The 25,335-nt window shown below is 43.6% G+C and overlaps 22 non-coding genes across 22 annotated transcripts; all 22 read left to right on the top strand.

Annotated features, from left to right (window-relative positions):
* The first annotated feature begins 1,414 nt into the window (after positions 1-1,414).
* trnal-cag (transfer RNA leucine (anticodon CAG)) lies at positions 1,415-1,497 on the top strand. The gene has a single exon. It is a non-coding gene; the product is annotated as a tRNA-Leu (tRNA).
* Positions 1,498-1,578: 81 nt separating this feature from the next.
* Positions 1,579-1,659, top strand: trnas-aga (transfer RNA serine (anticodon AGA)). Its single transcript has one exon. It is a non-coding gene; the product is annotated as a tRNA-Ser (tRNA).
* Positions 1,660-3,708: 2,049 nt separating this feature from the next.
* Positions 3,709-3,791, top strand: trnal-cag (transfer RNA leucine (anticodon CAG)). The gene has a single exon. It is a non-coding gene; the product is annotated as a tRNA-Leu (tRNA).
* Positions 3,792-3,872: 81 nt separating this feature from the next.
* On the top strand, positions 3,873-3,953 carry trnas-aga (transfer RNA serine (anticodon AGA)). The gene has a single exon. It is a non-coding gene; the product is annotated as a tRNA-Ser (tRNA).
* Positions 3,954-6,002: 2,049 nt separating this feature from the next.
* Positions 6,003-6,085, top strand: trnal-cag (transfer RNA leucine (anticodon CAG)). The gene has a single exon. It is a non-coding gene; the product is annotated as a tRNA-Leu (tRNA).
* An 81-nt stretch (positions 6,086-6,166) lies between these two features.
* On the top strand, positions 6,167-6,247 carry trnas-aga (transfer RNA serine (anticodon AGA)). Its single transcript has one exon. It is a non-coding gene; the product is annotated as a tRNA-Ser (tRNA).
* Positions 6,248-8,297: 2,050 nt separating this feature from the next.
* trnal-cag (transfer RNA leucine (anticodon CAG)) lies at positions 8,298-8,380 on the top strand. Its single transcript has one exon. It is a non-coding gene; the product is annotated as a tRNA-Leu (tRNA).
* An 81-nt stretch (positions 8,381-8,461) lies between these two features.
* trnas-aga (transfer RNA serine (anticodon AGA)) lies at positions 8,462-8,542 on the top strand. Its single transcript has one exon. It is a non-coding gene; the product is annotated as a tRNA-Ser (tRNA).
* Positions 8,543-10,591: 2,049 nt separating this feature from the next.
* Positions 10,592-10,674, top strand: trnal-cag (transfer RNA leucine (anticodon CAG)). The gene has a single exon. It is a non-coding gene; the product is annotated as a tRNA-Leu (tRNA).
* An 81-nt stretch (positions 10,675-10,755) lies between these two features.
* trnas-aga (transfer RNA serine (anticodon AGA)) lies at positions 10,756-10,836 on the top strand. Its single transcript has one exon. It is a non-coding gene; the product is annotated as a tRNA-Ser (tRNA).
* Positions 10,837-12,885: 2,049 nt separating this feature from the next.
* On the top strand, positions 12,886-12,968 carry trnal-cag (transfer RNA leucine (anticodon CAG)). Its single transcript has one exon. It is a non-coding gene; the product is annotated as a tRNA-Leu (tRNA).
* An 81-nt stretch (positions 12,969-13,049) lies between these two features.
* trnas-aga (transfer RNA serine (anticodon AGA)) lies at positions 13,050-13,130 on the top strand. Its single transcript has one exon. It is a non-coding gene; the product is annotated as a tRNA-Ser (tRNA).
* Positions 13,131-15,180: 2,050 nt separating this feature from the next.
* On the top strand, positions 15,181-15,263 carry trnal-cag (transfer RNA leucine (anticodon CAG)). Its single transcript has one exon. It is a non-coding gene; the product is annotated as a tRNA-Leu (tRNA).
* Positions 15,264-15,344: 81 nt separating this feature from the next.
* trnas-aga (transfer RNA serine (anticodon AGA)) lies at positions 15,345-15,425 on the top strand. Its single transcript has one exon. It is a non-coding gene; the product is annotated as a tRNA-Ser (tRNA).
* Positions 15,426-17,474: 2,049 nt separating this feature from the next.
* Positions 17,475-17,557, top strand: trnal-cag (transfer RNA leucine (anticodon CAG)). Its single transcript has one exon. It is a non-coding gene; the product is annotated as a tRNA-Leu (tRNA).
* Positions 17,558-17,638: 81 nt separating this feature from the next.
* Positions 17,639-17,719, top strand: trnas-aga (transfer RNA serine (anticodon AGA)). Its single transcript has one exon. It is a non-coding gene; the product is annotated as a tRNA-Ser (tRNA).
* A 2,049-nt stretch (positions 17,720-19,768) lies between these two features.
* On the top strand, positions 19,769-19,851 carry trnal-cag (transfer RNA leucine (anticodon CAG)). The gene has a single exon. It is a non-coding gene; the product is annotated as a tRNA-Leu (tRNA).
* An 81-nt stretch (positions 19,852-19,932) lies between these two features.
* Positions 19,933-20,013, top strand: trnas-aga (transfer RNA serine (anticodon AGA)). Its single transcript has one exon. It is a non-coding gene; the product is annotated as a tRNA-Ser (tRNA).
* A 2,049-nt stretch (positions 20,014-22,062) lies between these two features.
* Positions 22,063-22,145, top strand: trnal-cag (transfer RNA leucine (anticodon CAG)). The gene has a single exon. It is a non-coding gene; the product is annotated as a tRNA-Leu (tRNA).
* Positions 22,146-22,226: 81 nt separating this feature from the next.
* On the top strand, positions 22,227-22,307 carry trnas-aga (transfer RNA serine (anticodon AGA)). The gene has a single exon. It is a non-coding gene; the product is annotated as a tRNA-Ser (tRNA).
* A 2,049-nt stretch (positions 22,308-24,356) lies between these two features.
* trnal-cag (transfer RNA leucine (anticodon CAG)) lies at positions 24,357-24,439 on the top strand. Its single transcript has one exon. It is a non-coding gene; the product is annotated as a tRNA-Leu (tRNA).
* Positions 24,440-24,520: 81 nt separating this feature from the next.
* trnas-aga (transfer RNA serine (anticodon AGA)) lies at positions 24,521-24,601 on the top strand. The gene has a single exon. It is a non-coding gene; the product is annotated as a tRNA-Ser (tRNA).
* The last annotated feature ends 734 nt before the right edge of the window (positions 24,602-25,335 follow it).

Raw genomic sequence — 25,335 nt, 5'->3', positions numbered from 1 at the left:
ATCGACTTTTAAAGCCCCATTCTTTAAAGTTGGACCTAGGGCGACCCGTTTCTCTTTAGACGTAGACATTGCTTTAAGGTGAGGGTTGCCGCTGTAAATTCCTAAAAACATAACAAGCCAATTTTGCACCAGGAGAGTTTCTTCTTAAACCCAATGTAGCGCAATTGTTAGATTTACTGCACTCTTTCAATTATTTTAGAGTAAACTATACTAAAGGTATTCTCTGTGGGACACTGGATCACCAGGAAAGGACTTGGGCACCATTGCTTGGTCTGAAGTTGAACTTCACTCAGCAAAATTAAACACAATCCTAAATGCTCTCACAGCAAGAAGAGTTTCAAGGTCAAGGTGGGCTTTTGCGCCAGTTGAACATAATAACTCTTGCACCCAAAGCTACTATCGCAAGCCTTAAATACCAAGCCTCTTAGTAGGGCAATCTAGTGCCATTTTCACTGGACACTCGTAAGAAGCAGAAGTCATTTATTTTGCTCATTTCATAAGGAGACAACGAAGCATGGTGCAGCGCAACTGTGGATCAGAAGTACGGATAAAGAGCTCATCCAGCAGTTGAACCTGGGATCACTCACACCCTAAGCAAGAATCAGACACCTAGACCAACGTGCCCAGTTCCCGCAGCTTGCTTTGTTATTCTTTCGACGTTTGCCTCTTGTCCACATTCTGCTCAATTGGCATTATTGATTTGTTACAATTTTCCTTTGATCAATTTAGAGTTCATTTGATGACTTTATTGGCAAGAGATCAGCACGCTGTTTAAAAATGAGCTGTCCCAGAGAAAGGTCTCACTCCTGCTTCAAAATGTATACCATTTTCTTTTTTATTCCGTTGAAAGCGAAAGCTCGTCAGACGCTGGTATATAAATTTGAACACCTAGCGCGCTATGTAAAAATGAATAAAATGCTTTTCTTTTCCCAAATTCAAAAGCAAATGTTGAAATATTTCAAGGAAGGGGTATTATTCCTCATCTTTGATTCAACACTAAAATCAATGCAAAGCATGCTTGCAATACACTGAATTTGTATTGTGAGAATGAGACAGTTTTCAAAAATGATTCAACATCACACGGGCGCATCATTGCAGAGTAAGGAAAAGGCTTTATGCAAGTTCGCACGTCTGTCATAAAGAGTTTTAAAGTGTTTTGAAATATAGCCACTTGTGGGAACCTTACACAGTAACTCTGTGCTAATATTCGGAGTATGTAAATAACATGATAGCCTTACCCTCACATAAGATTTTTCCAGAACATGTGCACTGATAAGAATTGTTGATAAGTTTCTTGATCTGTAGCATGTTAGAGTTCTGTCAGTTTATGGACAACTCGGGCTCAAAGGCAGCGCTCATCATTGCATAAAAAGAGGGGGCGTGGTCTCGTGGTCCCCGCCACCCACGGAAGCGTGTCAGGATGGCCGAGCGGACCAAGGCGCTGCGTTCAGGTCGCAGTCTCGTCTAGAGGCGTGGGTTCGAATCCCACTTCTGACAAGCTTTTCTCACTCGACATTTCATGCGTTGCGTCGGTGCTCTTCAGCTTCAGAGCTGTGCAGTATCGACCTGCGGCACGTGGTAGTCATGGCCGAGAGGTTAAGGCGATGGACTAGAAATCCATTGGGTTTTCCCGCGCAGGTTCGAGTCCTGCTGACTACGTGAGTGTTCTCTGCTGTTCATGAGCTTTGAGTCTGCCTGCAAAACTGCCTTTCCTATCTGGGAGGGAGTCTAAGCCCTCTTCTCTCTCTGAGTTTCCATGTGCGGAGCTCTCTTATTTGTCCATCAAAGGCATGATCATTTCAGGCCTTTGCTATGCTGTGTTTCCACCGTAGCCGGCTTTCTTACTTCACCCAATTGTTACCAACAGGTGTATCTGTAATAGGTGATGAAGAACAACCCAGTTCTTGTCCTGTAGTTCTTCCGCCCTACAGAATCTAGTTGCCTGCCTAATATAACTTGACTGTTACGTCACAGCCAGTCCTTCGATGTCATCTTTACATAGCCTTTGAAAAGAACACTCCTAAGGCCTGCACACCAGTGCTTGGACCTATCGGTACCAAACTCGCTGGCTCTAATCTAAGCCTTGACCAGATGGTGCACGGAGCTTTTCGTGGTGCTGCATCATTCGGCCTCAAGTTTTTTAGCCTCTGAAATACACATTGGAAATGACAGGGCAAAATGCACTTAAAAAAAAAAAAAAAAAAAAACACGACCGCGAGGCCTGTGCATCAATGATTTCACTTAGCCACACCAAACTCAATGGCTTTAACCTATCCTTTGGACAGAGGGAGGTCATCGACTTTTAAAGCCCCATTCTTTAAAGTTGGACCTAGGGCGACCCGTTTCTCTTTAGACGTAGACATTGCTTTAAGGTGAGGGTTGCCGCTGTAAATTCCTAAAAACATAACAAGCCAATTTTGCACCAGGAGAGTTTCTTCTTAAACCCAATGTAGCGCAATTGTTAGATTTACTGCACTCTTTCAATTATTTTAGAGTAAACTATACTAAAGGTATTCTCTGTGGGACACTGGATCACCAGGAAAGGACTTGGGCACCATTGCTTGGTCTGAAGTTGAACTTCACTCAGCAAAATTAAACACAATCCTAAATGCTCTCACAGCAAGAAGAGTTTCAAGGTCAAGGTGGGCTTTTGCGCCAGTTGAACATAATAACTCTTGCACCCAAAGCTACTATCGCAAGCCTTAAATACCAAGCCTCTTAGTAGGGCAATCTAGTGCCATTTTCACTGGACACTCGTAAGAAGCAGAAGTCATTTATTTTGCTCATTTCATAAGGAGACAACGAAGCATGGTGCAGCGCAACTGTGGATCAGAAGTACGGATAAAGAGCTCATCCAGCAGTTGAACCTGGGATCACTCACACCCTAAGCAAGAATCAGACACCTAGACCAAGGAGCCCAGTTCCCGCAGCTTGCTTTGTTATTCTTTCGACGTTTGCCTCTTGTCCACATTCTGCTCAATTGGCATTATTGATTTGTTACAATTTTCCTTTGATCAATTTAGAGTTCATTTGATGACTTTATTGGCAAGAGATCAGCACGCTGTTTAAAAATGAGCTGTCCCAGAGAAAGGTCTCACTCCTGCTTCAAAATGTATACCATTTTCTTTTTTATTCCGTTGAAAGCGAAAGCTCGTCAGACGCTGGTATATAAATTTGAACACCTAGCGCGCTATGTAAAAATGAATAAAATGCTTTTCTTTTCCCAAATTCAAAAGCAAATGTTGAAATATTTCAAGGAAGGGGTATTATTCCTCATCTTTGATTCAACACTAAAATCAATGCAAAGCATGCTTGCAATACACTGAATTTGTATTGTGAGAATGAGACAGTTTTCAAAAATGATTCAACATCACACGGGCGCATCATTGCAGAGTAAGGAAAAGGCTTTATGCAAGTTCGCACGTCTGTCATAAAGAGTTTTAAAGTGTTTTGAAATATAGCCACTTGTGGGAACCTTACACAGTAACTCTGTGCTAATATTCGGAGTATGTAAATAACATGATAGCCTTACCCTCACATAAGATTTTTCCAGAACATGTGCACTGATAAGAATTGTTGATAAGTTTCTTGATCTGTAGCATGTTAGAGTTCTGTCAGTTTATGGACAACTCGGGCTCAAAGGCAGCGCTCATCATTGCATAAAAAGAGGGGGCGTGGTCTCGTGGTCCCCGCCACCCACGGAAGCGTGTCAGGATGGCCGAGCGGACCAAGGCGCTGCGTTCAGGTCGCAGTCTCGTCTAGAGGCGTGGGTTCGAATCCCACTTCTGACAAGCTTTTCTCACTCGACATTTCATGCGTTGCGTCGGTGCTCTTCAGCTTCAGAGCTGTGCAGTATCGACCTGCGGCACGTGGTAGTCATGGCCGAGAGGTTAAGGCGATGGACTAGAAATTCATTGGGTTTTCCCGCGCAGGTTCGAGTCCTGCTGACTACGTGAGTGTTCTCTGCTGTTCATGAGCTTTGAGTCTGCCTGCAAAACTGCCTTTCCTATCTGGGAGGGAGTCTAAGCCCTCTTCTCTCTCTGAGTTTCCATGTGCGGAGCTCTCTTATTTGTCCATCAAAGGCATGATCATTTCAGGCCTTTGCTATGCTGTGTTTCCACCGTAGCCGGCTTTCTTACTTCACCCAATTGTTACCAGCAGGTGTATCTGTAATAGGTGATGAAGAACAACCCAGTTCTTGTCCTGTAGTTCTTCCGCCCTACAGAATCTAGTTGCCTGCCTAATATAACTTGACTGTTACGTCACAGCCAGTCCTTCGATGTCATCTTTACATAGCCTTTGAAAAGAACACTCCTAAGGCCTGCACACCAGTGCTTGGACCTATCGGTACCAAACTCGCTGGCTCTAATCTAAGCCTTGACCAGATGGTGCACGGAGCTTTTCGTGGTGCTGCATCATTCGGCCTCAAGTTTTTTAGCCTCTGAAATACACATTGGAAATGACAGGGCAAAATGCACTTAAAAAAAAACAAAAAAAAAAACACGACCGCGAGGCCTGTGCATCAATGATTTCACTTAGCCACACCAAACTCAATGGCTTTAACCTATCCTTTGGACAGAGGGAGGTCATCGACTTTTAAAGCCCCATTCTTTAAAGTTGGACCTAGGGCGACCCGTTTCTCTTTAGACGTAGACATTGCTTTAAGGTGAGGGTTGCCGCTGTAAATTCCTAAAAACATAACAAGCCAATTTTGCACCAGGAGAGTTTCTTCTTAAACCCAATGTAGCGCAATTGTTAGATTTACTGCACTCTTTCAATTATTTTAGAGTAAACTATACTAAAGGTATTCTCTGTGGGACACTGGATCACCAGGAAAGGACTTGGGCACCATTGCTTGGTCTGAAGTTGAACTTCACTCAGCAAAATTAAACACAATCCTAAATGCTCTCACAGCAAGAAGAGTTTCAAGGTCAAGGTGGGCTTTTGCGCCAGTTGAACATAATAACTCTTGCACCCAAAGCTACTATCGCAAGCCTTAAATACCAAGCCTCTTAGTAGGGCAATCTAGTGCCATTTTCACTGGACACTCGTAAGAAGCAGAAGTCATTTATTTTGCTCATTTCATAAGGAGACAACGAAGCATGGTGCAGCGCAACTGTGGATCAGAAGTACGGATAAAGAGCTCATCCAGCAGTTGAACCTGGGATCACTCACACCCTAAGCAAGAATCAGACACCTAGACCAACGAGCCCAGTTCCCGCAGCTTGCTTTGTTATTCTTTCGACGTTTGCCTCTTGTCCACATTCTGCTCAATTGGCATTATTGATTTGTTACAATTTTCCTTTGATCAATTTAGAGTTCATTTGATGACTTTATTGGCAAGAGATCAGCACGCTGTTTAAAAATGAGCTGTCCCAGAGAAAGGTCTCACTCCTGCTTCAAAATGTATACCATTTTCTTTTTTATTCCGTTGAAAGCGAAAGCTCGTCAGACGCTGGTATATAAATTTGAACACCTAGCGTGCTATGTAAAAATGAATAAAATGCTTTTCTTTTCCCAAATTCAAAAGCAAATGTTGAAATATTTCAAGGAAGGGGTATTATTCCTCATCTTTGATTCAACACTAAAATCAATGCAAAGCATGCTTGCAATACACTGATTTTGTATTGTGAGAATGAGACAGTTTTCAAAAATGATTCAACATCACACGGGCGCATCATTGCAGAGTAAGGAAAAGGCTTTATGCAAGTTCGCACGTCTGTCATAAAGAGTTTTAAAGTGTTTTGAAATATAGCCACTTGTGGGAACCTTACACAGTAACTCTGTGCTAATATTCGGAGTATGTAAATAACATGATAGCCTTACCCTCACATAAGATTTTTCCAGAACATGTGCACTGATAAGAATTGTTGATAAGTTTCTTGATCTGTAGCATGTTAGAGTTCTGTCAGTTTATGGACAACTCGGGCTCAAAGGCAGCGCTCATCATTGCATAAAAAGAGGGGGCGTGGTCTCGTGGTCCCCGCCACCCACGGAAGCGTGTCAGGATGGCCGAGCGGACCAAGGCGCTGCGTTCAGGTCGCAGTCTCGTCTAGAGGCGTGGGTTCGAATCCCACTTCTGACAAGCTTTTCTCACTCGACATTTCATGCGTTGCGTCGGTGCTCTTCAGCTTCAGAGCTGTGCAGTATCGACCTGCGGCACGTGGTAGTCATGGCCGAGAGGTTAAGGCGATGGACTAGAAATCCATTGGGTTTTCCCGTGCAGGTTCGAGTCCTGCTGACTACGTGAGTGTTCTCTGCTGTTCATGAGCTTTGAGTCTGCCTGCAAAACTGCCTTTCCTATCTGGGAGGGAGTCTAAGCCCTCTTCTCTCTCTGAGTTTCCATGTGCGGAGCTCTCTTATTTGTCCATCAAAGGCATGATCATTTCAGGCCTTTGCTATGCTGTGTTTCCACCGTAGCCGGCTTTCTTACTTCACCCAATTGTTACCAACAGGTGTATCTGTAATAGGTGATGAAGAACAACCCAGTTCTTGTCCTGTAGTTCTTCCGCCCTACAGAATCTAGTTGCCTGCCTAATATAACTTGACTGTTACGTCACAGCCAGTCCTTCGATGTCATCTTTACATAGCCTTTGAAAAGAACACTCCTAAGGCCTGCACACCAGTGCTTGGACCTATCGGTACCAAACTCGCTGGCTCTAATCTAAGCCTTGACCAGATGGTGCACGGAGCTTTTCGTGGTGCTGCATCATTCGGCCTCAAGTTTTTTAGCCTCTGAAATACACATTGGAAATGACAGGGCAAAATGCACTTAAAAAAAAAAAAAAAAAAAAAACACGACCGCGAGGCCTGTGCATCAATGATTTCACTTAGCCACACCAAACTCAATGGCTTTAACCTATCCTTTGGACAGAGGGAGGTCATCGACTTTTAAAGCCCCATTCTTTAAAGTTGGACCTAGGGCGACCCGTTTCTCTTTAGACGTAGACATTGCTTTAAGGTGAGGGTTGCCGCTGTAAATTCCTAAAAACATAACAAGCCAATTTTGCACCAGGAGAGTTTCTTCTTAAACCCAATGTAGCGCAATTGTTAGATTTACTGCACTCTTTCAATTATTTTAGAGTAAACTATACTAAAGGTATTCTCTGTGGGACACTGGATCACCAGGAAAGGACTTGGGCACCATTGCTTGGTCTGAAGTTGAACTTCACTCAGCAAAATTAAACACAATCCTAAATGCTCTCACAGCAAGAAGAGTTTCAAGGTCAAGGTGGGCTTTTGCGCCAGTTGAACATAATAACTCTTGCACCCAAAGCTACTATCGCAAGCCTTAAATACCAAGCCTCTTAGTAGGGCAATCTAGTGCCATTTTCACTGGACACTCGTAAGAAGCAGAAGTCATTTATTTTGCTCATTTCATAAGGAGACAACGAAGCATGGTGCAGCGCAACTGTGGATCAGAAGTACGGATAAAGAGCTCATCCAGCAGTTGAACCTGGGATCACTCACACCCTAAGCAAGAATCAGACACCTAGACCAACGAGCCCAGTTCCCGCAGCTTGCTTTGTTATTCTTTCGACGTTTGCCTCTTGTCCACATTCTGCTCAATTGGCATTATTGATTTGTTACAATTTTCCTTTGATCAATTTAGAGTTCATTTGATGACTTTATTGGCAAGAGATCAGCACGCTGTTTAAAAATGAGCTGTCCCAGAGAAAGGTCTCACTCCTGCTTCAAAATGTATACCATTTTCTTTTTTATTCCGTTGAAAGCGAAAGCTCGTCAGACGCTGGTATATAAATTTGAACACCTAGCGCGCTATGTAAAAATGAATAAAATGCTTTTCTTTTCCCAAATTCAAAAGCAAATGTTGAAATATTTCAAGGAAGGGGTATTATTCCTCATCTTTGATTCAACACTAAAATCAATGCAAAGCATGCTTGCAATACACTGAATTTGTATTGTGAGAATGAGACAGTTTTCAAAAATGATTCAACATCACACGGGCGCATCATTGCAGAGTAAGGAAAAGGCTTTATGCAAGTTCGCACGTCTGTCATAAAGAGTTTTAAAGTGTTTTGAAATATAGCCACTTGTGGGAACCTTACACAGTAACGCTGTGCTAATATTCGGAGTATGTAAATAACATGATAGCCTTACCCTCACATAAGATTTTTCCAGAACATGTGCACTGATAAGAATTGTTGATAAGTTTCTTGATCTGTAGCATGTTAGAGTTCTGTCAGTTTATGGACAACTCGGGCTCAAAGGCAGCGCTCATCATTGCATAAAAAGAGGGGGCGTGGTCTCGTGGTCCCCGCCACCCACGGAAGCGTGTCAGGATGGCCGAGCGGACCAAGGCGCTGCGTTCAGGTCGCAGTCTCGTCTAGAGGCGTGGGTTCGAATCCCACTTCTGACAAGCTTTTCTCACTCGACATTTCATGCGTTGCGTCGGTGCTCTTCAGCTTCAGAGCTGTGCAGTATCGACCTGCGGCACGTGGTAGTCATGGCCGAGAGGTTAAGGCGATGGACTAGAAATTCATTGGGTTTTCCCGCGCAGGTTCGAGTCCTGCTGACTACGTGAGTGTTCTCTGCTGTTCATGAGCTTTGAGTCTGCCTGCAAAACTGCCTTTCCTATCTGGGAGGGAGTCTAAGCCCTCTTCTCTCTCTGAGTTTCCATGTGCGGAGCTCTCTTATTTGTCCATCAAAGGCATGATCATTTCAGGCCTTTGCTATGCTGTGTTTCCACCGTAGCCGGCTTTCTTACTTCACCCAATTGTTACCAACAGGTGTATCTGTAATAGGTGATGAAGAACAACCCAGTTCTTGTCCTGTAGTTCTTCCGCCCTACAGAATCTAGTTGCCTGCCTAATATAACTTGACTGTTACGTCACAGCCAGTCCTTCGATGTCATCTTTACATAGCCTTTGAAAAGAACACTCCTAAGGCCTGCACACCAGTGCTTGGACCTATCGGTACCAAACTCGCTGGCTCTAATCTAAGCCTTGACCAGATGGTGCACGGAGCTTTTCGTGGTGCTGCATCATTCGGCCTCAAGTTTTTTAGCCTCTGAAATACACATTGGAAATGACAGGGCAAAATGCACTTAAAAAAAAAAAAAAAAAAAAACACGACCGCGAGGCCTGTGCATCAATGATTTCACTTAGCCACACCAAACTCAATGGCTTTAACCTATCCTTTGGACAGAGGGAGGTCATCGACTTTTAAAGCCCCATTCTTTAAAGTTGGACCTAGGGCGACCCGTTTCTCTTTAGATGTAGACATTGCTTTAAGGTGAGGGTTGCCGCTGTAAATTCCTAAAAACATAACAAGCCAATTTTGCACCAGGAGAGTTTCTTCTTAAACCCAATGTAGCGCAATTGTTAGATTTACTGCACTCTTTCAATTATTTTAGAGTAAACTATACTAAAGGTATTCTCTGTGGGACACTGGATCACCAGGAAAGGACTTGGGCACCATTGCTTGGTCTGAAGTTGAACTTCACTCAGCAAAATTAAACACAATCCTAAATGCTCTCACAGCAAGAAGAGTTTCAAGGTCAAGGTGGGCTTTTGCGCCAGTTGAACATAATAACTCTTGCACCCAAAGCTACTATCGCAAGCCTTAAATACCAAGCCTCTTAGTAGGGCAATCTAGTGCCATTTTCACTGGACACTCGTAAGAAGCAGAAGTCATTTATTTTGCTCATTTCATAAGGAGACAACGAAGCATGGTGCAGCGCAACTGTGGATCAGAAGTACGGATAAAGAGCTCATCCAGCAGTTGAACCTGGGATCACTCACACCCTAAGCAAGAATCAGACACCTAGACCAACGAGCCCAGTTCCCGCAGCTTGCTTTGTTATTCTTTCGACGTTTGCCTCTTGTCCACATTCTGCTCAATTGGCATTATTGATTTGTTACAATTTTCCTTTGATCAATTTAGAGTTCATTTGATGACTTTATTGGCAAGAGATCAGCACGCTGTTTAAAAATGAGCTGTCCCAGAGAAAGGTCTCACTCCTGCTTCAAAATGTATACCATTTTCTTTTTTATTCCGTTGAAAGCGAAAGCTCGTCAGACGCTGGTATATAAATTTGAACACCTAGCGCGCTATGTAAAAATGAATAAAATGCTTTTCTTTTCCCAAATTCAAAAGCAAATGTTGAAATATTTCAAGGAAGGGGTATTATTCCTCATCTTTGATTCAACACTAAAATCAATGCAAAGCATGCTTGCAATACACTGAATTTGTATTGTGAGAATGAGACAGTTTTCAAAAATGATTCAACATCACACGGGCGCATCATTGCAGAGTAAGGAAAAGGCTTTATGCAAGTTCGCACGTCTGTCATAAAGAGTTTTAAAGTGTTTTGAAATATAGCCACTTGTGGGAACCTTACACAGTAACTCTGTGCTAATATTCGGAGTATGTAAATAACATGATAGCCTTACCCTCACATAAGATTTTTCCAGAACATGTGCACTGATAAGAATTGTTGATAAGTTTCTTGATCTGTAGCATGTTAGAGTTCTGTCAGTTTATGGACAACTCGGGCTCAAAGGCAGCGCTCATCATTGCATAAAAAGAGGGGGCGTGGTCTCGTGGTCCCCGCCACCCACGGAAGCGTGTCAGGATGGCCGAGCGGACCAAGGCGCTGCGTTCAGGTCGCAGTCTCGTCTAGAGGCGTGGGTTCGAATCCCACTTCTGACAAGCTTTTCTCACTCGACATTTCATGCGTTGCGTCGGTGCTCTTCAGCTTCAGAGCTGTGCAGTATCGACCTGCGGCACGTGGTAGTCATGGCCGAGAGGTTAAGGCGATGGACTAGAAATCCATTGGGTTTTCCCGCGCAGGTTCGAGTCCTGCTGACTACGTGAGTGTTCTCTGCTGTTCATGAGCTTTGAGTCTGCCTGCAAAACTGCCTTTCCTATCTGGGAGGGAGTCTAAGCCCTCTTCTCTCTCTGAGTTTCCATGTGCGGAGCTCTCTTATTTGTCCATCAAAGGCATGATCATTTCAGGCCTTTGCTATGCTGTGTTTCCACCGTAGCCGGCTTTCTTACTTCACCCAATTGTTACCAACAGGTGTATCTGTAATAGGTGATGAAGAACAACCCAGTTCTTGTCCTGTAGTTCTTCCGCCCTACAGAATCTAGTTGCCTGCCTAATATAACTTGACTGTTACGTCACAGCCAGTCCTTCGATGTCATCTTTACATAGCCTTTGAAAAGAACACTCCTAAGGCCTGCACACCAGTGCTTGGACCTATCGGTACCAAACTCGCTGGCTCTAATCTAAGCCTTGACCAGATGGTGCACGGAGCTTTTCGTGGTGCTGCATCATTCGGCCTCAAGTTTTTTAGCCTCTGAAATACACATTGGAAATGACAGGGCAAAATGCACTTAAAAAAAAAAAAAAAAAAAAACACGACCGCGAGGCCTGTGCATCAATGATTTCACTTAGCCACACCAAACTCAATGGCTTTAACCTATCCTTTGGACAGAGGGAGGTCATCGACTTTTAAAGCCCCATTCTTTAAAGTTGGACCTAGGGCGACCCGTTTCTCTTTAGATGTAGACATTGCTTTAAGGTGAGGGTTGCCGCTGTAAATTCCTAAAAACATAACAAGCCAATTTTGCACCAGGAGAGTTTCTTCTTAAACCCAATGTAGCGCAATTGTTAGATTTACTGCACTCTTTCAATTATTTTAGAGTAAACTATACTAAAGGTATTCTCTGTGGGACACTGGATCACCAGGAAAGGACTTGGGCACCATTGCTTGGTCTGAAGTTGAACTTCACTCAGCAAAATTAAACACAATCCTAAATGCTCTCACAGCAAGAAGAGTTTCAAGGTCAAGGTGGGCTTTTGCGCCAGTTGAACATAATAACTCTTGCACCCAAAGCTACTATCGCAAGCCTTAAATACCAAGCCTCTTAGTAGGGCAATCTAGTGCCATTTTCACTGGACACTCGTAAGAAGCAGAAGTCATTTATTTTGCTCATTTCATAAGGAGACAACGAAGCATGGTGCAGCGCAACTGTGGATCAGAAGTACGGATAAAGAGCTCATCCAGCAGTTGAACCTGGGATCACTCACACCCTAAGCAAGAATCAGACACCTAGACCAACGAGCCCAGTTCCCGCAGCTTGCTTTGTTATTCTTTCGACGTTTGCCTCTTGTCCACATTCTGCTCAATTGGCATTATTGATTTGTTACAATTTTCCTTTGATCAATTTAGAGTTCATTTGATGACTTTATTGGCAAGAGATCAGCACGCTGTTTAAAAATGAGCTGTCCCAGAGAAAGGTCTCACTCCTGCTTCAAAATGTATACCATTTTCTTTTTTATTCCGTTGAAAGCGAAAGCTCGTCAGACGCTGGTATATAAATTTGAACACCTAGCGTGCTATGTAAAAATGAATAAAATGCTTTTCTTTTCCCAAATTCAAAAGCAAATGTTGAAATATTTCAAGGAAGGGGTATTATTCCTCATCTTTGATTCAACACTAAAATCAATGCAAAGCATGCTTGCAATACACTGATTTTGTATTGTGAGAATGAGACAGTTTTCAAAAATGATTCAACATCACACGGGCGCATCATTGCAGAGTAAGGAAAAGGCTTTATGCAAGTTCGCACGTCTGTCATAAAGAGTTTTAAAGTGTTTTGAAATATAGCCACTTGTGGGAACCTTACACAGTAACTCTGTGCTAATATTCGGAGTATGTAAATAACATGATAGCCTTACCCTCACATAAGATTTTTCCAGAACATGTGCACTGATAAGAATTGTTGATAAGTTTCTTGATCTGTAGCATGTTAGAGTTCTGTCAGTTTATGGACAACTCGGGCTCAAAGGCAGCGCTCATCATTGCATAAAAAGAGGGGGCGTGGTCTCGTGGTCCCCGCCACCCACGGAAGCGTGTCAGGATGGCCGAGCGGACCAAGGCGCTGCGTTCAGGTCGCAGTCTCGTCTAGAGGCGTGGGTTCGAATCCCACTTCTGACAAGCTTTTCTCACTCGACATTTCATGCGTTGCGTCGGTGCTCTTCAGCTTCAGAGCTGTGCAGTATCGACCTGCGGCACGTGGTAGTCATGGCCGAGAGGTTAAGGCGATGGACTAGAAATCCATTGGGTTTTCCCGTGCAGGTTCGAGTCCTGCTGACTACGTGAGTGTTCTCTGCTGTTCATGAGCTTTGAGTCTGCCTGCAAAACTGCCTTTCCTATCTGGGAGGGAGTCTAAGCCCTCTTCTCTCTCTGAGTTTCCATGTGCGGAGCTCTCTTATTTGTCCATCAAAGGCATGATCATTTCAGGCCTTTGCTATGCTGTGTTTCCACCGTAGCCGGCTTTCTTACTTCACCCAATTGTTACCAACAGGTGTATCTGTAATAGGTGATGAAGAACAACCCAGTTCTTGTCCTGTAGTTCTTCCGCCCTACAGAATCTAGTTGCCTGCCTAATATAACTTGACTGTTACGTCACAGCCAGTCCTTCGATGTCATCTTTACATAGCCTTTGAAAAGAACACTCCTAAGGCCTGCACACCAGTGCTTGGACCTATCGGTACCAAACTCGCTGGCTCTAATCTAAGCCTTGACCAGATGGTGCACGGAGCTTTTCGTGGTGCTGCATCATTCGGCCTCAAGTTTTTTAGCCTCTGAAATACACATTGGAAATGACAGGGCAAAATGCACTTAAAAAAAAAAAAAAAAAAAAAACACGACCGCGAGGCCTGTGCATCAATGATTTCACTTAGCCACACCAAACTCAATGGCTTTAACCTATCCTTTGGACAGAGGGAGGTCATCGACTTTTAAAGCCCCATTCTTTAAAGTTGGACCTAGGGCGACCCGTTTCTCTTTAGACGTAGACATTGCTTTAAGGTGAGGGTTGCCGCTGTAAATTCCTAAAAACATAACAAGCCAATTTTGCACCAGGAGAGTTTCTTCTTAAACCCAATGTAGCGCAATTGTTAGATTTACTGCACTCTTTCAATTATTTTAGAGTAAACTATACTAAAGGTATTCTCTGTGGGACACTGGATCACCAGGAAAGGACTTGGGCACCATTGCTTGGTCTGAAGTTGAACTTCACTCAGCAAAATTAAACACAATCCTAAATGCTCTCACAGCAAGAAGAGTTTCAAGGTCAAGGTGGGCTTTTGCGCCAGTTGAACATAATAACTCTTGCACCCAAAGCTACTATCGCAAGCCTTAAATACCAAGCCTCTTAGTAGGGCAATCTAGTGCCATTTTCACTGGACACTCGTAAGAAGCAGAAGTCATTTATTTTGCTCATTTCATAAGGAGACAACGAAGCATGGTGCAGCGCAACTGTGGATCAGAAGTACGGATAAAGAGCTCATCCAGCAGTTGAACCTGGGATCACTCACACCCTAAGCAAGAATCAGACACCTAGACCAACGTGCCCAGTTCCCGCAGCTTGCTTTGTTATTCTTTCGACGTTTGCCTCTTGTCCACATTCTGCTCAATTGGCATTATTGATTTGTTACAATTTTCCTTTGATCAATTTAGAGTTCATTTGATGACTTTATTGGCAAGAGATCAGCACGCTGTTTAAAAATGAGCTGTCCCAGAGAAAGGTCTCACTCCTGCTTCAAAATGTATACCATTTTCTTTTTTATTCCGTTGAAAGCGAAAGCTCGTCAGACGCTGGTATATAAATTTGAACACCTAGCGCGCTATGTAAAAATGAATAAAATGCTTTTCTTTTCCCAAATTCAAAAGCAAATGTTGAAATATTTCAAGGAAGGGGTATTATTCCTCATCTTTGATTCAACACTAAAATCAATGCAAAGCATGCTTGCAATACACTGAATTTGTATTGTGAGAATGAGACAGTTTTCAAAAATGATTCAACATCACACGGGCGCATCATTGCAGAGTAAGGAAAAGGCTTTATGCAAGTTCGCACGTCTGTCATAAAGAGTTTTAAAGTGTTTTGAAATATAGCCACTTGTGGGAACCTTACACAGTAACTCTGTGCTAATATTCGGAGTATGTAAATAACATGATAGCCTTACCCTCACATAAGATTTTTCCAGAACATGTGCACTGATAAGAATTGTTGATAAGTTTCTTGATCTGTAGCATGTTAGAGTTCTGTCAGTTTATGGACAACTCGGGCTCAAAGGCAGCGCTCATCATTGCATAAAAAGAGGGGGCGTGGTCTCGTGGTCCCCGCCACCCACGGAAGCGTGTCAGGATGGCCGAGCGGACCAAGGCGCTGCGTTCAGGTCGCAGTCTCGTCTAGAGGCGTGGGTTCGAATCCCACTTCTGACAAGCTTTTCTCACTCGACATTTCATGCGTTGCGTCGGTGCTCTTCAGCTTCAGAGCTGTGCAGTATCGACCTGCGGCACGTGGTAGTCATGGCCGAGAGGTTAAGGCGATGGACTAGAAATCCATTGGGTTTTCCCGCGCAGGTTCGAGTCCTGCTGACTACGTGAGTGTTCTCTGCTGTTCATGAGCTTTGAGTCTGCCTGCAAAACTGCCTTTCCTATCTGGGAGGGAGTCTAAGCCCTCTTCTCTCTCTGAGTTTCCATGTGCGGAGCTCTCTTATTTGTCCATCAAAGGCATGATCATTTCAGGCCTTTGCTATGCTGTGTTTCCACCGTAGCCGGCTTTCTTACTTCACCCAATTGTTACCAACAGGTGTATCTGTAATAGGTGATGAAGAACAACCCAGTTCTTGTCCTGTAGTTCTTCCGCCCTACAGAATCTAGTTGCCTGCCTAATATAACTTGACTGTTACGTCACAGCCAGTCCTTCGATGTCATCTTTACATAGCCTTTGAAAAGAACACTCCTAAGGCCTGCACACCAGTGCTTGGACCTATCGGTACCAAACTCGCTGGCTCTAATCTAAGCCTTGACCAGATGGTGCACGGAGCTTTTCGTGGTGCTGCATCATTCGGCCTCAAGTTTTTTAGCCTCTGAAATACACATTGGAAATGACAGGGCAAAATGCACTTAAAAAAAAAAAAAAAAAAAAACACGACCGCGAGGCCTGTGCATCAATGATTTCACTTAGCCACACCAAACTCAATGGCTTTAACCTATCCTTTGGACAGAGGGAGGTCATCGACTTTTAAAGCCCCATTCTTTAAAGTTGGACCTAGGGCGACCCGTTTCTCTTTAGACGTAGACATTGCTTTAAGGTGAGGGTTGCCGCTGTAAATTCCTAAAAACATAACAAGCCAATTTTGCACCAGGAGAGTTTCTTCTTAAACCCAATGTAGCGCAATTGTTAGATTTACTGCACTCTTTCAATTATTTTAGAGTAAACTATACTAAAGGTATTCTCTGTGGGACACTGGATCACCAGGAAAGGACTTGGGCACCATTGCTTGGTCTGAAGTTGAACTTCACTCAGCAAAATTAAACACAATCCTAAATGCTCTCACAGCAAGAAGAGTTTCAAGGTCAAGGTGGGCTTTTGCGCCAGTTGAACATAATAACTCTTGCACCCAAAGCTACTATCGCAAGCCTTAAATACCAAGCCTCTTAGTAGGGCAATCTAGTGCCATTTTCACTGGACACTCGTAAGAAGCAGAAGTCATTTATTTTGCTCATTTCATAAGGAGACAACGAAGCATGGTGCAGCGCAACTGTGGATCAGAAGTACGGATAAAGAGCTCATCCAGCAGTTGAACCTGGGATCACTCACACCCTAAGCAAGAATCAGACACCTAGACCAACGAGCCCAGTTCCCGCAGCTTGCTTTGTTATTCTTTCGACGTTTGCCTCTTGTCCACATTCTGCTCAATTGGCATTATTGATTTGTTACAATTTTCCTTTGATCAATTTAGAGTTCATTTGATGACTTTATTGGCAAGAGATCAGCACGCTGTTTAAAAATGAGCTGTCCCAGAGAAAGGTCTCACTCCTGCTTCAAAATGTATACCATTTTCTTTTTTATTCCGTTGAAAGCGAAAGCTCGTCAGACGCTGGTATATAAATTTGAACACCTAGCGCGCTATGTAAAAATGAATAAAATGCTTTTCTTTTCCCAAATTCAAAAGCAAATGTTGAAATATTTCAAGGAAGGGGTATTATTCCTCATCTTTGATTCAACACTAAAATCAATGCAAAGCATGCTTGCAATACACTGAATTTGTATTGTGAGAATGAGACAGTTTTCAAAAATGATTCAACATCACACGGGCGCATCATTGCAGAGTAAGGAAAAGGCTTTATGCAAGTTCGCACGTCTGTCATAAAGAGTTTTAAAGTGTTTTGAAATATAGCCACTTGTGGGAACCTTACACAGTAACTCTGTGCTAATATTCGGAGTATGTAAATAACATGATAGCCTTACCCTCACATAAGATTTTTCCAGAACATGTGCACTGATAAGAATTGTTGATAAGTTTCTTGATCTGTAGCATGTTAGAGTTCTGTCAGTTTATGGACAACTCGGGCTCAAAGGCAGCGCTCATCATTGCATAAAAAGAGGGGGCGTGGTCTCGTGGTCCCCGCCACCCACGGAAGCGTGTCAGGATGGCCGAGCGGACCAAGGCGCTGCGTTCAGGTCGCAGTCTCGTCTAGAGGCGTGGGTTCGAATCCCACTTCTGACAAGCTTTTCTCACTCGACATTTCATGCGTTGCGTCGGTGCTCTTCAGCTTCAGAGCTGTGCAGTATCGACCTGCGGCACGTGGTAGTCATGGCCGAGAGGTTAAGGCGATGGACTAGAAATCCATTGGGTTTTCCCGCGCAGGTTCGAGTCCTGCTGACTACGTGAGTGTTCTCTGCTGTTCATGAGCTTTGAGTCTGCCTGCAAAACTGCCTTTCCTATCTGGGAGGGAGTCTAAGCCCTCTTCTCTCTCTGAGTTTCCATGTGCGGAGCTCTCTTATTTGTCCATCAAAGGCATGATCATTTCAGGCCTTTGCTATGCTGTGTTTCCACCGTAGCCGGCTTTCTTACTTCACCCAATTGTTACCAACAGGTGTATCTGTAATAGGTGATGAAGAACAACCCAGTTCTTGTCCTGTAGTTCTTCCGCCCTACAGAATCTAGTTGCCTGCCTAATATAACTTGACTGTTACGTCACAGCCAGTCCTTCGATGTCATCTTTACATAGCCTTTGAAAAGAACACTCCTAAGGCCTGCACACCAGTGCTTGGACCTATCGGTACCAAACTCGCTGGCTCTAATCTAAGCCTTGACCAGATGGTGCACGGAGCTTTTCGTGGTGCTGCATCATTCGGCCTCAAGTTTTTTAGCCTCTGAAATACACATTGGAAATGACAGGGCAAAATGCACTTAAAAAAAAAAAAAAAAAAAAACACGACCGCGAGGCCTGTGCATCAATGATTTCACTTAGCCACACCAAACTCAATGGCTTTAACCTATCCTTTGGACAGAGGGAGGTCATCGACTTTTAAAGCCCCATTCTTTAAAGTTGGACCTAGGGCGACCCGTTTCTCTTTAGACGTAGACATTGCTTTAAGGTGAGGGTTGCCGCTGTAAATTCCTAAAAACATAACAAGCCAATTTTGCACCAGGAGAGTTTCTTCTTAAACCCAATGTAGCGCAATTGTTAGATTTACTGCACTCTTTCAATTATTTTAGAGTAAACTATACTAAAGGTATTCTCTGTGGGACACTGGATCACCAGGAAAGGACTTGGGCACCATTGCTTGGTCTGAAGTTGAACTTCACTCAGCAAAATTAAACACAATCCTAAATGCTCTCACAGCAAGAAGAGTTTCAAGGTCAAGGTGGGCTTTTGCGCCAGTTGAACATAATAACTCTTGCACCCAAAGCTACTATCGCAAGCCTTAAATACCAAGCCTCTTAGTAGGGCAATCTAGTGCCATTTTCACTGGACACTCGTAAGAAGCAGAAGTCATTTATTTTGCTCATTTCATAAGGAGACAACGAAGCATGGTGCAGCGCAACTGTGGATCAGAAGTACGGATAAAGAGCTCATCCAGCAGTTGAACCTGGGATCACTCACACCCTAAGCAAGAATCAGACACCTAGACCAAGGAGCCCAGTTCCCGCAGCTTGCTTTGTTATTCTTTCGACGTTTGTCTCTTGTCCACATTCTGCTCAATTGGCATTATTGATTTGTTACAATTTTCCTTTGATCAATTTAGAGTTCATTTGATGACTTTATTGGCAAGAGATCAGCACGCTGTTTAAAAATGAGCTGTCCCAGAGAAAGGTCTCACTCCTGCTTCAAAATGTATACCATTTTCTTTTTTATTCCGTTGAAAGCGAAAGCTCGTCAGACGCTGGTATATAAATTTGAACACCTAGCGCGCTATGTAAAAATGAATAAAATGCTTTTCTTTTCCCAAATTCAAAAGCAAATGTTGAAATATTTCAAGGAAGGGGTATTATTCCTCATCTTTGATTCAACACTAAAATCAATGCAAAGCATGCTTGCAATACACTGAATTTGTATTGTGAGAATGAGACAGTTTTCAAAAATGATTCAACATCACACGGGCGTATCATTGCAGAGTAAGGAAAAGGCTTTATGCAAGTTCGCACGTCTGTCATAAAGAGTTTTAAAGTGTTTTGAAATATAGCCACTTGTGGGAACCTTACACAGTAACTCTGTGCTAATATTCGGAGTATGTAAATAACATGATAGCCTTACCCTCACATAAGATTTTTCCAGAACATGTGCACTGATAAGAATTGTTGATAAGTTTCTTGATCTGTAGCATGTTAGAGTTCTGTCAGTTTATGGACAACTCGGGCTCAAAGGCAGCGCTCATCATTGCATAAAAAGAGGGGGCGTGGTCTCGTGGTCCCCGCCACCCACGGAAGCGTGTCAGGATGGCCGAGCGGACCAAGGCGCTGCGTTCAGGTCGCAGTCTCGTCTAGAGGCGTTGGTTCGAATCCCACTTCTGACAAGCTTTTCTCACTCGACATTTCATGCGTTGCGTCGGTGCTCTTCAGCTTCAGAGCTGTGCAGTATCGACCTGCGGCACGTGGTAGTCATGGCCGAGAGGTTAAGGCGATGGACTAGAAATTCATTGGGTTTTCCCGCGCAGGTTCGAGTCCTGCTGACTACGTGAGTGTTCTCTGCTGTTCATGAGCTTTGAGTCTGCCTGCAAAACTGCCTTTCCTATCTGGGAGGGAGTCTAAGCCCTCTTCTCTCTCTGAGTTTCCATGTGCGGAGCTCTCTTATTTGTCCATCAAAGGCATGATCATTTCAGGCCTTTGCTATGCTGTGTTTCCACCGTAGCCGGCTTTCTTACTTCACCCAATTGTTACCAGCAGGTGTATCTGTAATAGGTGATGAAGAACAACCCAGTTCTTGTCCTGTAGTTCTTCCGCCCTACAGAATCTAGTTGCCTGCCTAATATAACTTGACTGTTACGTCACAGCCAGTCCTTCGATGTCATCTTTACATAGCCTTTGAAAAGAACACTCCTAAGGCCTGCACACCAGTGCTTGGACCTATCGGTACCAAACTCGCTGGCTCTAATCTAAGCCTTGACCAGATGGTGCACGGAGCTTTTCGTGGTGCTGCATCATTCGGCCTCAAGTTTTTTAGCCTCTGAAATACACATTGGAAATGACAGGGCAAAATGCACTTAAAAAAAAAAAAAAAAAAAAACACGACCGCGAGGCCTGTGCATCAATGATTTCACTTAGCCACACCAAACTCAATGGCTTTAACCTATCCTTTGGACAGAGGGAGGTCATCGACTTTTAAAGCCCCATTCTTTAAAGTTGGACCTAGGGCGACCCGTTTCTCTTTAGACGTAGACATTGCTTTAAGGTGAGGGTTGCCGCTGTAAATTCCTAAAAACATAACAAGCCAATTTTGCACCAGGAGAGTTTCTTCTTAAACCCAATGTAGCGCAATTGTTAGATTTACTGCACTCTTTCAATTATTTTAGAGTAAACTATACTAAAGGTATTCTCTGTGGGACACTGGATCACCAGGAAAGGACTTGGGCACCATTGCTTGGTCTGAAGTTGAACTTCACTCAGCAAAATTAAACACAATCCTAAATGCTCTCACAGCAAGAAGAGTTTCAAGGTCAAGGTGGGCTTTTGCGCCAGTTGAACATAATAACTCTTGCACCCAAAGCTACTATCGCAAGCCTTAAATACCAAGCCTCTTAGTAGGGCAATCTAGTGCCATTTTCACTGGACACTCGTAAGAAGCAGAAGTCATTTATTTTGCTCATTTCATAAGGAGACAACGAAGCATGGTGCAGCGCAACTGTGGATCAGAAGTACGGATAAAGAGCTCATCCAGCAGTTGAACCTGGGATCACTCACACCCTAAGCAAGAATCAGACACCTAGACCAACGAGCCCAGTTCCCGCAGCTTGCTTTGTTATTCTTTCGACGTTTGCCTCTTGTCCACATTCTGCTCAATTGGCATTATTGATTTGTTACAATTTTCCTTTGATCAATTTAGAGTTCATTTGATGACTTTATTGGCAAGAGATCAGCACGCTGTTTAAAAATGAGCTGTCCCAGAGAAAGGTCTCACTCCTGCTTCAAAATGTATACCATTTTCTTTTTTATTCCGTTGAAAGCGAAAGCTCGTCAGACGCTGGTATATAAATTTGAACACCTAGCGTGCTATGTAAAAATGAATAAAATGCTTTTCTTTTCCCAAATTCAAAAGCAAATGTTGAAATATTTCAAGGAAGGGGTATTATTCCTCATCTTTGATTCAACACTAAAATCAATGCAAAGCATGCTTGCAATACACTGATTTTGTATTGTGAGAATGAGACAGTTTTCAAAAATGATTCAACATCACACGGGCGCATCATTGCAGAGTAAGGAAAAGGCTTTATGCAAGTTCGCACGTCTGTCATAAAGAGTTTTAAAGTGTTTTGAAATATAGCCACTTGTGGGAACCTTACACAGTAACTCTGTGCTAATATTCGGAGTATGTAAATAACATGATAGCCTTACCCTCACATAAGATTTTTCCAGAACATGTGCACTGATAAGAATTGTTGATAAGTTTCTTGATCTGTAGCATGTTAGAGTTCTGTCAGTTTATGGACAACTCGGGCTCAAAGGCAGCGCTCATCATTGCATAAAAAGAGGGGGCGTGGTCTCGTGGTCCCCGCCACCCACGGAAGCGTGTCAGGATGGCCGAGCGGACCAAGGCGCTGCGTTCAGGTCGCAGTCTCGTCTAGAGGCGTGGGTTCGAATCCCACTTCTGACAAGCTTTTCTCACTCGACATTTCATGCGTTGCGTCGGTGCTCTTCAGCTTCAGAGCTGTGCAGTATCGACCTGCGGCACGTGGTAGTCATGGCCGAGAGGTTAAGGCGATGGACTAGAAATCCATTGGGTTTTCCCGTGCAGGTTCGAGTCCTGCTGACTACGTGAGTGTTCTCTGCTGTTCATGAGCTTTGAGTCTGCCTGCAAAACTGCCTTTCCTATCTGGGAGGGAGTCTAAGCCCTCTTCTCTCTCTGAGTTTCCATGTGCGGAGCTCTCTTATTTGTCCATCAAAGGCATGATCATTTCAGGCCTTTGCTATGCTGTGTTTCCACCGTAGCCGGCTTTCTTACTTCACCCAATTGTTACCAACAGGTGTATCTGTAATAGGTGATGAAGAACAACCCAGTTCTTGTCCTGTAGTTCTTCCGCCCTACAGAATCTAGTTGCCTGCCTAATATAACTTGACTGTTACGTCACAGCCAGTCCTTCGATGTCATCTTTACATAGCCTTTGAAAAGAACACTCCTAAGGCCTGCACACCAGTGCTTGGACCTATCGGTACCAAACTCGCTGGCTCTAATCTAAGCCTTGACCAGATGGTGCACGGAGCTTTTCGTGGTGCTGCATCATTCGGCCTCAAGTTTTTTAGCCTCTGAAATACACATTGGAAATGACAGGGCAAAATGCACTTAAAAAAAAAAAAAAAAAAAAACACGACCGCGAGGCCTGTGCATCAATGATTTCACTTAGCCACACCAAACTCAATGGCTTTAACCTATCCTTTGGACAGAGGGAGGTCATCGACTTTTAAAGCCCCATTCTTTAAAGTTGGACCTAGGGCGACCCGTTTCTCTTTAGACGTAGACATTGCTTTAAGGTGAGGGTTGCCGCTGTAAATTCCTAAAAACATAACAAGCCAATTTTGCACCAGGAGAGTTTCTTCTTAAACCCAATGTAGCGCAATTGTTAGATTTACTGCACTCTTTCAATTATTTTAGAGTAAACTATACTAAAGGTATTCTCTGTGGGACACTGGATCACCAGGAAAGGACTTGGGCACCATTGCTTGGTCTGAAGTTGAACTTCACTCAGCAAAATTAAACACAATCCTAAATGCTCTCACAGCAAGAAGAGTTTCAAGGTCAAGGTGGGCTTTTGCGCCAGTTGAACATAATAACTCTTGCACCCAAAGCTACTATCGCAAGCCTTAAATACCAAGCCTCTTAGTAGGGCAATCTAGTGCCATTTTCACTGGACACTCGTAAGAAGCAGAAGTCATTTATTTTGCTCATTTCATAAGGAGACAACGAAGCATGGTGCAGCGCAACTGTGGATCAGAAGTACGGATAAAGAGCTCATCCAGCAGTTGAACCTGGGATCACTCACACCCTAAGCAAGAATCAGACACCTAGACCAACGAGCCCAGTTCCCGCAGCTTGCTTTGTTATTCTTTCGACGTTTGCCTCTTGTCCACATTCTGCTCAATTGGCATTATTGATTTGTTACAATTTTCCTTTGATCAATTTAGAGTTCATTTGATGACTTTATTGGCAAGAGATCAGCACGCTGTTTAAAAATGAGCTGTCCCAGAGAAAGGTCTCACTCCTGCTTCAAAATGTATACCATTTTCTTTTTTATTCCGTTGAAAGCGAAAGCTCGTCAGACGCTGGTATATAAATTTGAACACCTAGCGCGCTATGTAAAAATGAATAAAATGCTTTTCTTTTCCCAAATTCAAAAGCAAATGTTGAAATATTTCAAGGAAGGGGTATTATTCCTCATCTTTGATTCAACACTAAAATCAATGCAAAGCATGCTTGCAATACACTGAATTTGTATTGTGAGAATGAGACAGTTTTCAAAAATGATTCAACATCACACGGGCGCATCATTGCAGAGTAAGGAAAAGGCTTTATGCAAGTTCGCACGTCTGTCATAAAGAGTTTTAAAGTGTTTTGAAATATAGCCACTTGTGGGAACCTTACACAGTAACTCTGTGCTAATATTCGGAGTATGTAAATAACATGATAGCCTTACCCTCACATAAGATTTTTCCAGAACATGTGCACTGATAAGAATTGTTGATAAGTTTCTTGATCTGTAGCATGTTAGAGTTCTGTCAGTTTATGGACAACTCGGGCTCAAAGGCAGCGCTCATCATTGCATAAAAAGAGGGGGCGTGGTCTCGTGGTCCCCGCCACCCACGGAAGCGTGTCAGGATGGCCGAGCGGACCAAGGCGCTGCGTTCAGGTCGCAGTCTCGTCTAGAGGCGTGGGTTCGAATCCCACTTCTGACAAGCTTTTCTCACTCGACATTTCATGCGTTGCGTCGGTGCTCTTCAGCTTCAGAGCTGTGCAGTATCGACCTGCGGCACGTGGTAGTCATGGCCGAGAGGTTAAGGCGATGGACTAGAAATTCATTGGGTTTTCCCGCGCAGGTTCGAGTCCTGCTGACTACGTGAGTGTTCTCTGCTGTTCATGAGCTTTGAGTCTGCCTGCAAAACTGCCTTTCCTATCTGGGAGGGAGTCTAAGCCCTCTTCTCTCTCTGAGTTTCCATGTGCGGAGCTCTCTTATTTGTCCATCAAAGGCATGATCATTTCAGGCCTTTGCTATGCTGTGTTTCCACCGTAGCCGGCTTTCTTACTTCACCCAATTGTTACCAACAGGTGTATCTGTAATAGGTGATGAAGAACAACCCAGTTCTTGTCCTGTAGTTCTTCCGCCCTACAGAATCTAGTTGCCTGCCTAATATAACTTGACTGTTACGTCACAGCCAGTCCTTCGATGTCATCTTTACATAGCCTTTGAAAAGAACACTCCTAAGGCCTGCACACCAGTGCTTGGACCTATCGGTACCAAACTCGCTGGCTCTAATCTAAGCCTTGACCAGATGGTGCACGGAGCTTTTCGTGGTGCTGCATCATTCGGCCTCAAGTTTTTTAGCCTCTGAAATACACATTGGAAATGACAGGGCAAAATGCACTTAAAAAAAAAAAAAAAAAAAAACACGACCGCGAGGCCTGTGCATCAATGATTTCACTTAGCCACACCAAACTCAATGGCTTTAACCTATCCTTTGGACAGAGGGAGGTCATCGACTTTTAAAGCCCCATTCTTTAAAGTTGGACCTAGGGCGACCCGTTTCTCTTTAGATGTAGACATTGCTTTAAGGTGAGGGTTGCCGCTGTAAAT

This window comes from Electrophorus electricus, chromosome 19, assembly GCF_041902795.1.
Source record: "Electrophorus electricus isolate QZ-2024a chromosome 19, ASM4190279v1, whole genome shotgun sequence".
NCBI classification, from domain to species: domain Eukaryota; kingdom Metazoa; phylum Chordata; class Actinopteri; order Gymnotiformes; family Gymnotidae; genus Electrophorus; species Electrophorus electricus.
The sequence above is the reverse complement of the archived record's forward strand: the minus strand, read 5'-3'. Positions and strand labels throughout refer to the sequence as shown.